Below are 10,946 nucleotides of genomic sequence, written 5' to 3'. Positions count from 1 at the left end.
AACAAAAGGTCGTGGGTTCGAATCCTAGCCATGGGTGTTTTCCTTCAGCAAGAAATTCATCCACGCTGTGCTGCTCTCGACCCAGGTGAGGTGAATCGGTATCCGACAGGATTGATTCCTTGCATGCAGTGAGCGCCAGTGATGACAGCTCGAGCTAAAGCCGGGGTAATAATAGCGAGCGCTTAGATCCTCGGGCAAAAAGCGCTATATAAATTCAGCTATTATTGTTACTATTTTATTCAACTGGATGTAGACCTGAATGCAACTGTATAGGAAAGGGTTTTTACGAGCGAAATCCACCTTGTCTACTGAGCAATGTTGTTTTGTCAGTCAAGCTTCTTCCATGATAAAACCAAAATGCAGATATATTAAATACCGCATACCTTGGTCCCAAAGAGGGAAACTATTGATATATAAAGTAATCGTATGATTTACTTATCCTTGGGGCAGTTAGGCAAAAAATGATCGCCTTTGTATTATTATTTCAATCATAATGAATAATTTTCAGTGCTTAAAAACAATTCCATCTTAGGTGTTAGATTGCTCTCATTTGCAAATGTTATTTTTCATTTTTAAGCAGACATTCACATGACTTTAGTACACTAACAAAATATTTCTGTTGACAAAAATCCGTTTTGTTGAGTAGGCGCTAGGAAAGGTTATACGGGCATTAAAGTCTTTTTTATATTCAAATCTGTAAGTTTCTAGCAAATGAGGAGAAACAAAAGAAAAAAAAGTATCGAGTATCATTTTTCTTAATTTTCTTTCGAATGCAAAGGTGAAGGATCGAGGCAATGGAAGATTTGCATGGAATTGGTAACACGATGACATATCTGGGGCCCGTCGTACAAAGAGTTGCGATTGATCTGATCAATCGCAACTATGGACGCCAAGCTACAGCTGGGGTAATCCATGTCCTTTGGAAGCACATAGAGACATTATTCATAATTGTGATATGCGCTATACAAGAACTGTACGTTATTATTATTATTATTATGGACGGCCAGCAACATCAACATCTATTATGCATGTTTGTTCAAAATATTTTCGAAATATGATTCATATTCATGCATTCCATGTTTTCTTGAAAATTCACTGTGCTTCTCTTTGTTTACCAAAGACATTGGGCAAATTTCCTGTAGAAAAAGTTATGGCACTGATGAACTTTCCACGGAGTTACGATTGATTGGATCAATTTTTGTAAGACGCGGTTAACACGTTTTAATGTTTGCAATAATTTGCATTTAAAGAAAAATATTCAACGTCTTTCATATTATAGTAACGTGTTGGAAGATATCCAATTTTTACCACACATACACAAACACACACGCACCCGGCACTCACTTCTTCACAAACACCCTCCGAATCGCCCGCACGCTCAGCTTCATATTCTATATTTAGTGTCTCTTTGTTTTTCTACCCGGAGCGCAATTCCGATTCGTCATGTAAATCCTTTTGTTGTATTTTGAATATATGATTTCGAAGCCATTATCATTAAGTGAATAGAATTCAACTACTCGATTCTATTATGAATAATATCTTGGGGGTTAATAAAGATGTTTGATACGTATGACTCATCAATGACCGGAATTGTAAAAAAAAAGGTTTCAATCTGTCTTCGTAAAAACTGAAATTGAAATATGAAGATTTTGATTGTCTCTCCTACTTCTAACCTTCCAAAATTTATACGAAATAATTGACATTATATTTCTTATGTGATATCTCGGAAAATAATCCGGGGCATTCGACTTGATGACCCATTATTGTGGGCGTTTTGTTCACGCCAAATTCTAGAGCATGGCACACAGGGCTATATTATGAAATAAGCAAAAAAAAAATAGGAGCTTCTTAAAATGGAAATGTATTATTCTTTTTGTTTTCTTAAACATATTTGTTATATTTCAACAATCTTCATGTCATCGCATTGTTTACTTCATACATTTATATATTATTTTATTAATCGTGGAACTTTGCCTTGGTGGGAAACACTGATGTGCCCCCCCCCCAGACACACCCTATCTCCACATGTAGGCCAGTGATTGAGATAAATGCTTGGACATTGCCAGTTGAAATCTCTTACATGCTTCGGGGTAAGCATCCGATGTTTCATTTTTGAGGTATTGTTGATTTCACCATCCCACTTACCATTAATGATGACATCCCGCGCCTTCTAGATCGTGACGTCATCTGGCTTCTCAATGCCCGGTATATTGAAGGAGATAGTGTGGGGGATAACTTATTGTGTGTGGGGGTGGGGTGTGCGGGTTGGGTGTGCGTGTGCTTGTACGACATTTGGGTAGAGAAATGAGGACTGGTGTGTGCAGAAGAGTGATCATGGTGAGTGTGTGTGTGTAACAGTATGTGTGTGAGGTGCGTGGTGTGCAGTGTGGATATGAAACTGTGAAGAGGGAGTGAGTGGTGAACGTGAGGGTTTGTGTGAGAGGGTGGGAGTGTGTGTGTGAGAGGGTGTGTGCGTGTGAAAATGAAATCAAGCAATATCTTGCAATCGCGATTTTTTATCTGTGCAACGTGGTATAACAACTTAGAGTTTATCACGTAGTAATTCGTTTGGCGTCACAAATTTTCAAATCACAAACCTTCTTCTACCTTTCTTGCGGTAAACTCACCCGTGCACACACTCTCACTTATATCATCGCGCACATTTTATGCCCACTGTCATAATATCGTTATATCGCATATATATCCCCGTGCTCACTTTCTTTCAAACCCTCTTTTACAATCGCAACTCTCACACACACACACACTGTTACTTCTATCAACCATTTACCCACACACATACACTCTAACTTATATCACACATTTACTCACACACACCCTAATTTCTATCCCCCAAGTAAGCAAACAAATACACTCTCACTTATATCGCGCATTTACCTTCATACACACTCTTACTTCTATCCCTCATTTAACCACACACACTCAACATTCTTTCCATCCTTCACTCTCTCTCACACACACGTACACACTAACTTCTTTCCATCGTTAACTTTCTCACACACTCTCACTTATACTGTACATTTACCCACACACGCACACACACACACACGCACACTTACATTCATTTACCCTCACACACACTCCCATTGCATTGCACATTTCATCTACACCCTCGAACCCTATATAACACGCACACCCACGCACAATACCCATTTACACATCAACCAATAATCCGCCGCGACCTTTGATAAAAGCGCCACACAGATCACTCTACTCACTGGCACTGGAATCTATTGACAGAGCAATGCCTCACCGTCAAACCCTCTCTCAACTCTCCAGCACGAATTTTATGAATGAAAATATCAATAATATCCAGAGGTGAACGACTCCATTTGGTAAGATAATGGCAAAAATAGATTAGTCACGTTGAAACTGGGTCATGTTTAACCAATAATGATTGGTTAATCAATCGACTTGACGTTTGAAAGTGTTTTCTACGTTGTTTTTAAAAAGATTCCGACTGTCTTCTCATTATGATATATGATGATCATTTTTATTACAATGAGATTGCTTTCATTTGTAATCAAAATATATATTTTTTTATTCAAAATTATAATTTTTGTCGAATTTAACAGGGATTTCGGACTTAACAAAAAGATATAGTGCATGCAAGAGTGGCTTGTGAACATCGAGTACAAAATAATGAATGAATAATGAAAGTTCTTCACCGAATGGTCCTCCCAAGATACGATGCAAGCGAGAAGCAAATGAATCCAATATAATAGCACAAAAGACAATAAAACGATGGTATCCTTTGTTAATATTCAGGATGCTCAAACTGATAGGAAAACTCAAACTAATAAATTTTGCCGACTCTTCCATGAAATGCCCGATTTATCTTATCCTACTCTCTCTCTTTCTCTCTCCTCTCATATACATTATCCAAACTGCAAAGAGAATCCATTAAGGTATTCATTAAAGTTCAATTTTCAATCAAAGTACCTTTCTTTATCGATTTTTATTTCTTTTACACTTTCTAGCGTCGAGATACCCCCCCCCCATATTTGGTGAATCATTTAGCACCTTTAAACCCTGTAAAATCGTCATCAAAGTTAAACTCAATCAATGTTATGAGCATGATGCGAATACCAAGGGATGTTTCCAACATTGTTAAACGTATTACACTTCTTAACACGTTTAGAATAAAACAGCTTTGAGCAAGAAGAAAAATTAAATCTAACATTCCAGCGTTCTACTTCTCTCGAGCATGGCGCGGAACAGCTCGAAGCAAGAGAGCAGGAGTCAGGAAAGCATATTAATATGTCTACCTCTCTACCTAGTCCAAACGATCCAGAGTCTATCAGCGTGACATGTACTTCTCCCATACAGACAGCAAAAGGCATCGTTCTGATCATCTATTTGACACTGCAATCAAACGGGAGTGCTCCAGACGCCACGAACCCATACTGTATACAAGCAACCGACTACCAAGACGCAACAATTGGCAGACATACGGTTGCAAAGTCACAAATTTCGAAGACATTCCTCTCCGAACCTGTTACATTAGATTAAATCATTTTCTCTAAAGAGAAATGTTCCAACTGCGTTTTGGGGTCAATGTGCCGCCTACCAGCACATCATTTTATCCTTGGGAAATGTTACCAGGGGAGGTTTGCGTCAGTTGGGATTTAATTTCGGGGGAATACGTCATTAAATGTACTAAATCAAAAGCAATTCTTAAACAGACTTTCATTAACACTATGATGGTGGCTTCCTGTGGAAGGTTCGAGCATTTACCATCCGATATTTTAAACTTTCGAGGGGATTCGAGAAACGTATCCAGGGGCGGATCCAGCTTTTTATAAAGGGGGGTTTGGGGTGGTATGCGAGGGAGCGTAGCGACCGAGTCCAAGCGAGTGGAGCGAGCGAGGGGGAGGGTGTGGGAGGGGGGTGTCCGCCCTCCCACAGTAGGGAAAATTTTTGAAAATCTGTGTGTGAAAATGGCGTTTTCTTGCATCTAAAACACCACTATTTTTGGTATAGAGGTCGATGCCAAATTAACCCCCATGAAAATTTGTAAAATTAAGTTGCATTTTCCTGCAATGTAAGGCCAGTTAACAACATAGATACAAAGAATTGGGGACCTTGGAATAAGCACTGTTAGCCTATAAAGAAATAATAATGATAATAATAAATGAAATAAATACAGAAATAGAATAAAATAAAATTACAAGTTAAAAAAAACATAAGATTTAAAAAAATGGTCCCCGGATTTTTTTTTTTTTGGGGGGGGGATGCAACCCCAACCCCCCTCTAGATCCGCTTCTGGTATCTCTTATACTTCACCATGGTTATCTTCATAGTCATCTTGAATAGTTGTATAAGAAAAATAATGTACCATTGTCTTATGAAGCATAGGATCGTGTCATTATTGAGAAATTGAGCTTAACAGAGAATAGTCAAGACAAATTATTTTGAAAGTTCAAACGAATGAAATTTGTATTATATACATGTATATTATTTTCATATCAGCCTCACTTCTACAGCCTGGGAAAATATGCGTTATTATGGAAGCGCTCTGGACATATTGGCGAAAGTACCGGTGATAGAAAACAATCACGATTATTTTCATTTTAAGTGCATCACGCCAGATATATTTCGGCTAAGAATATTTTCAATTTTATAAGATTGGAAGCATTGAAAATGAATGGCAGCAAAAGAGTAATCAGTATGAAAAAAAATAATTCCTATGAGATTGACTAAAGTCAACACGATTTTGATTTAAAATTGAAGGGTTCCCCTTTTCTGCAATACACGAAAATGAGAAAGAAACGTTTTGTAAAGCTGAAGTGCGAAATGTTCATGATCCTAGAGGATTTGACCATATTTCATCGTCCTTGCCTCGTATCCGTCTAGTTTGTACGTCATTTTCATTCTCAAAAAAAGCGGGTCGAGGCACCGTCACACAAAACCCAGTGATGCCTCGTTCAATTGATTCGTAGGATTGATCGCGTGCAATGATCAATGTAATTGATCGTTAGGATCGACGCTACGATCAATCGTAAAGCTTTGTGATATAAAGCCCAAGAACGATGACGCAGAGAGCGTCATGGCCCCTTGACCAGATGTGTTCACATCAAATCCAGTTCGAAGTGTCTAGCATTTAGAATTACGACTGACTGTGAAAGTTTGAGCTTCATTCGTGCGGGTTTTTACAATGTTTTAATATTTAGAGGATGTCAATGTCTTCATTATGTTGATTAATCTTAGAATAAATCTCGGATAAATTTTGTCAGAAGCTTATTCTTTTAAAGAGATGCTTTGACAAAAGGACAGAAAGAGAATATTTTTCACTTGAAATCGAAAATGTAGATGGACAGTAAAATATGCTATAAGATGGTATGACGACATCAGAATTCAAATATTTAAGTTGGTAATAAAAATATTAAAACATCATCATATTTATAACTTTTGACAACATCAGAATTGCTTTCTTTCTCAAATTAAGAGCAATAACGTCGGAAACGACACCAGAATATCAAAACGAAAAAAAAAACGATTTAGCAAATTTAGAAAATGGATATTTTGAACGATGTAAAGGAAAAGAAATGATAACTGTTTTCTAGTGTAGGCAAACCTCATAAAGTTCGCTCAAGTGGGGTTATAGACAAAGTTTTTTAATACTAACTTTAAGCAAACATCTCAAGCTTTTGACTTTACAAGAGCCGTCCTTAACGACTCGATCGTGGCAATACTGTACGGAGTTAGAATGCTTTTACCTCAAGAAGGCGCCCGCCGTTTTAAAGGTAATGTGAAGATTTTTAGACTGAAAGGGTGATTCTTACAGTGCCACTTTACGAACGCTTAAACTACTCGATTAAGACTCTTGATGATAAAATCTTTATATATATTTCCGGAGAAATACTTTCTATTAGGAACTGATCTTTTCAAGTCTTCGGTTTCTGGCTCAAGTCCTCCTTTAACAAATCGAGTTTTGATTATATAGAAATGAAAGAAGAGAAAGAATAGAATGTTTTGTAAGATTATCATGATTATTTTAGAGTTAAAATGGGAAATATAAAGTTTGAAATCTTAGATGAACATACAAATATGTGACAAAATATGAGGAATAATCATGGTATAATAAATAATAACTGAGGGATGAGGTGAGGGATAGTTTGCAAGCGAAAACACTTCCCCTTACTTTCTTTTCTATTCATTTCAACAATTTGTGTGGAATAGAATTTTGATTTATGGGTGCTACGAGGCATGTCAATGAGAAACCCCCTCACACATGCTACCATACACTCTAAAACAAAGAATAAAAATCTACCCAATATTGAGTAAACGGGAAACATGCATGTTTGCTGGGTAACTTTTGTCCCTCAATATTGGGCAAAATGCACGTTTAAAGGGTAAATTTCAACGCAACATTGTGTAAAATTTACATAATATGTGGTATCTTTCTACCAAACAAACAGGCATGTTCCCATTTTACCAAATATTGGGCAAACTCTTTTTTAGAATGTAGTAATCTCCCATTTAATATCTACACCCCATTCCTTCATTTTCTTCATCTACCCACCTCTCCAACCCTCCATCCAGACCTCTCATCCTCTTTCTTAATTACACCCAGTAGTCCTGATACACGTTTAGAAAATCGTCAAATTAAAAGGTCGGGCTTACTTTCATCTTAATCAAGTCTTTGTTTAGGCGGAGACAGATTTTTCTTTTACAAATTACCCCTTAATTAGCGTTCATTAAACTGTTCTATTCGTGGCTATTCATGACTCTGTTTGATACATTCCTTCATTTTCGTTTACATTTTGACTTTAAATACCCCATTGTCAGGTAAAGTGTTGGTCTATCGTGTTATTGTCTGGTGGAATTAACTCGCCCCTGGTTCAAAATGTCATCCTTTATTGATGGTAGCATTAATTATTTGTACATTAATGAAACAGTGTTGGTTAACCAAAAGGCATTCTGTGACTACCTTGCACTGCCCTATCATCAGCCATCAGAACACGATCGACGGTTGGGGAGTCTTCGTCTGCAGGCATAGACCCTGATTGAGAATTTCATCGACAAGTGGGTCTCTACGAAGAGACTAGCGCATAGTACAAAACTTGCTGTTTCCTGAGCGAGAGGGCATTCAGTACACAGGACATTATAGGCTGCACATTCAGACCCTGAACTCGAGTGAAGGGTTCGCACGGCAGATTAGGGGTGTCTCTCCCTGGGGCATTTGTGCGCAGTAGGCCTAATTGTTATCGTAACAAACTTTTGTTTCACCTTGCAAATCCTCGCGCAAGATTCATTGTAATACTCATAATTTGATTAAGTGTATTTTTAGCGTCAATTTCATCACCTTCATCATCATAATCGCCATCGTCATCACCATCATCATCATCATCACACTTCATCATCATCATCATTATCACAATCGCCACCATCATCATCATCACCATTACCATCACCATCACCATCGTTATCATTATAATCAACATCATCATCACCACCTTCATCATCATCATTATCACAATCGCCATCGTCATCATCACCCATCATCATCACCATCATCACCATTACCATCATTATCATCATCATTACCATCGTTATCATTATCACCACCATCATCATCATCATCATCACCACCACCATTATCACCATCATTATCATCATCACCATCATCATCATCATCTTCATCATAATCGCCACCATCATCTTTATCATCACTATCATCATCATCATCATCATTATCATTATCACAATCGCCATCGTCATCATCATCACCATTACCATCACCATCATTATCATCATCATCACCATCGTTATCATTATCACCACCATCATCACCATCATCATCATCATCATCAGAATCGCCATCATCATCTTTATCACCATCATCATAATCGCCATCATCATCATCATCTTTATCATCACCATCACCTTCATCATCACCACCACCACCATCATCATCACCAGTACTACTACTATCGCCTGCACACCTATCACCACCATTATAATAATCAAAATCATCGTTTCCATCGTCACTACCACTACCACCATCATCATCATCGTCATCACCACTACTATCAACATTAGTATGGTCGACGTCTTCGTCCTCATCTCCGTCACCACCAGTGCCACTACAACCATTAACATACCATCCCTAAACGCATACGAATAACCATATCTTATCTTCCATACCTCACCCATTTACAAGTTCTATACTTTTGCATTCGAAATGAATAATGATTTATGAAATGATAATTGATAACCTGAATTTTCAACTTGATATAAACTTTTAGTCCTCAGTCATCCTGGGCATCACAATCAAAAGAAATTATATTCTTATTCTGCTTCCAAGAATTAATCCTGGCAGCATTCCCACCTGTTGTGGCACCTTATTCAAATATAGTTGAATGTTTAACTGACCTTGTAATTTTCTTTCTTTTTGTTCCTATGAAACTATTTGATATTCATGTGTATTAATTTTATCAAATAGTGAACTTGAAAGTGTGAAAATTTCCTTTTAATTTTCAAGTAAAAAATTTCTGGGAATGTATGTGACATCTATGTCTACTTGTGAAACATTTTGTCAAATTTATCACTTTGAAGAATAAGGCAAGATAGGTTTGTCAACGATGGCCAAAGAACGGAGGAAAGTTGATATTTGTGAGTTCAAACTAATGCCAGTGTTTTAACAGCATAGCCTTATTTGGATTTGAGTTCAACTTCACAGTTTCATATGGTTTAAACATGAACACCGGGAATATCAAATTAACCCCCCCCCCCAAAAAAAAAAAATAAAAAAAATATCACGACTATTCTCTTTACAATAACTATTAATATTATTATGAATCTAATTATCTCAATTTGTATCGATGAATTAAAGCCAGTATGTTTCAGAGGATGTTATTTATTTGACTGAGTGAAGCAATTATTTGATAAAGTATTTTATCATAATCATCTACTGAATTGTCACTTATTAGACATGTTGGAGATGATATATTTATCATACCATCGAAGCTTATTGAGGAACACCTTCATTTCACTTTATCTACTAGAATATTAGCCTTTGGTGTTTATGAAAATTAACTGTAATATAGAATACCCTATTATAATGTAATAATGTATGAATATAAACATATTGTGATGGAGTCACTGTTGTTTGTATCGCGTATAAAGGGGAACCTATTTTACAGGGCTATTTGGCCTTATCTTATTTTTTGTTTTCAACTGCTAAATTCTGTATGATGTTTTACCCTTTCTCTTTGAATGAAAGGCTTTGGAATGACAATTTCTTTAGATGTCATTTTATTTGCATAAATTTGTATTCAATTGAATTCATTATATTATATTGTAATGACCTGTTTTTATGTGAATGTAAATTAAATGTTCAAGCAAACTAACAATTTTTTCATGGATTAATTTGAGAGTAAAATATAAATATCATGTCATACCAAACCACACGCTAGACCAGTATGAAAATACAAGAAGATGGCACAATTACATATGTTTATGTCATTTTCTTTCAAGAGCATTTTATTTTCTTGGAATACTTTCATATATTTTCGATGTCGTAGACATAATCAGATAAAAGCGAAATACATCATAAATATATACACATATATCTCTCTTTGCTATCATTAATAGGTCATCTCTGTACATAGATCATCAAGCATTTCATACATAGCAATATTAATTATCTAAAAACTGCATTTTGTTACATCATCAAGATGTTCAGCTCATTAAAATACAAGACACATTGCAAAACACCGGTGCTAAGTTGACACCGGTAAGATTTCTATATTATAATAGCCAAACCAAGGAAGTGTTTAAGTAACACCAGCACCAGTAACCTTGATTACAACACCAGTTTCATTAAGTGGTGTAGTGTCAACACATTCTCCATTGATCTAGTATTTAATCAACACCGATGCTTTTGCAGTGTAATCACGACATACAGTAAGTATATTCAATGC

Source organism: Lytechinus variegatus, chromosome 19 (genome assembly GCF_018143015.1).
Source record: "Lytechinus variegatus isolate NC3 chromosome 19, Lvar_3.0, whole genome shotgun sequence".
NCBI lineage: Eukaryota > Metazoa > Echinodermata > Echinoidea > Temnopleuroida > Toxopneustidae > Lytechinus > Lytechinus variegatus.
Note: the sequence above shows the minus strand (reverse complement) of the source record.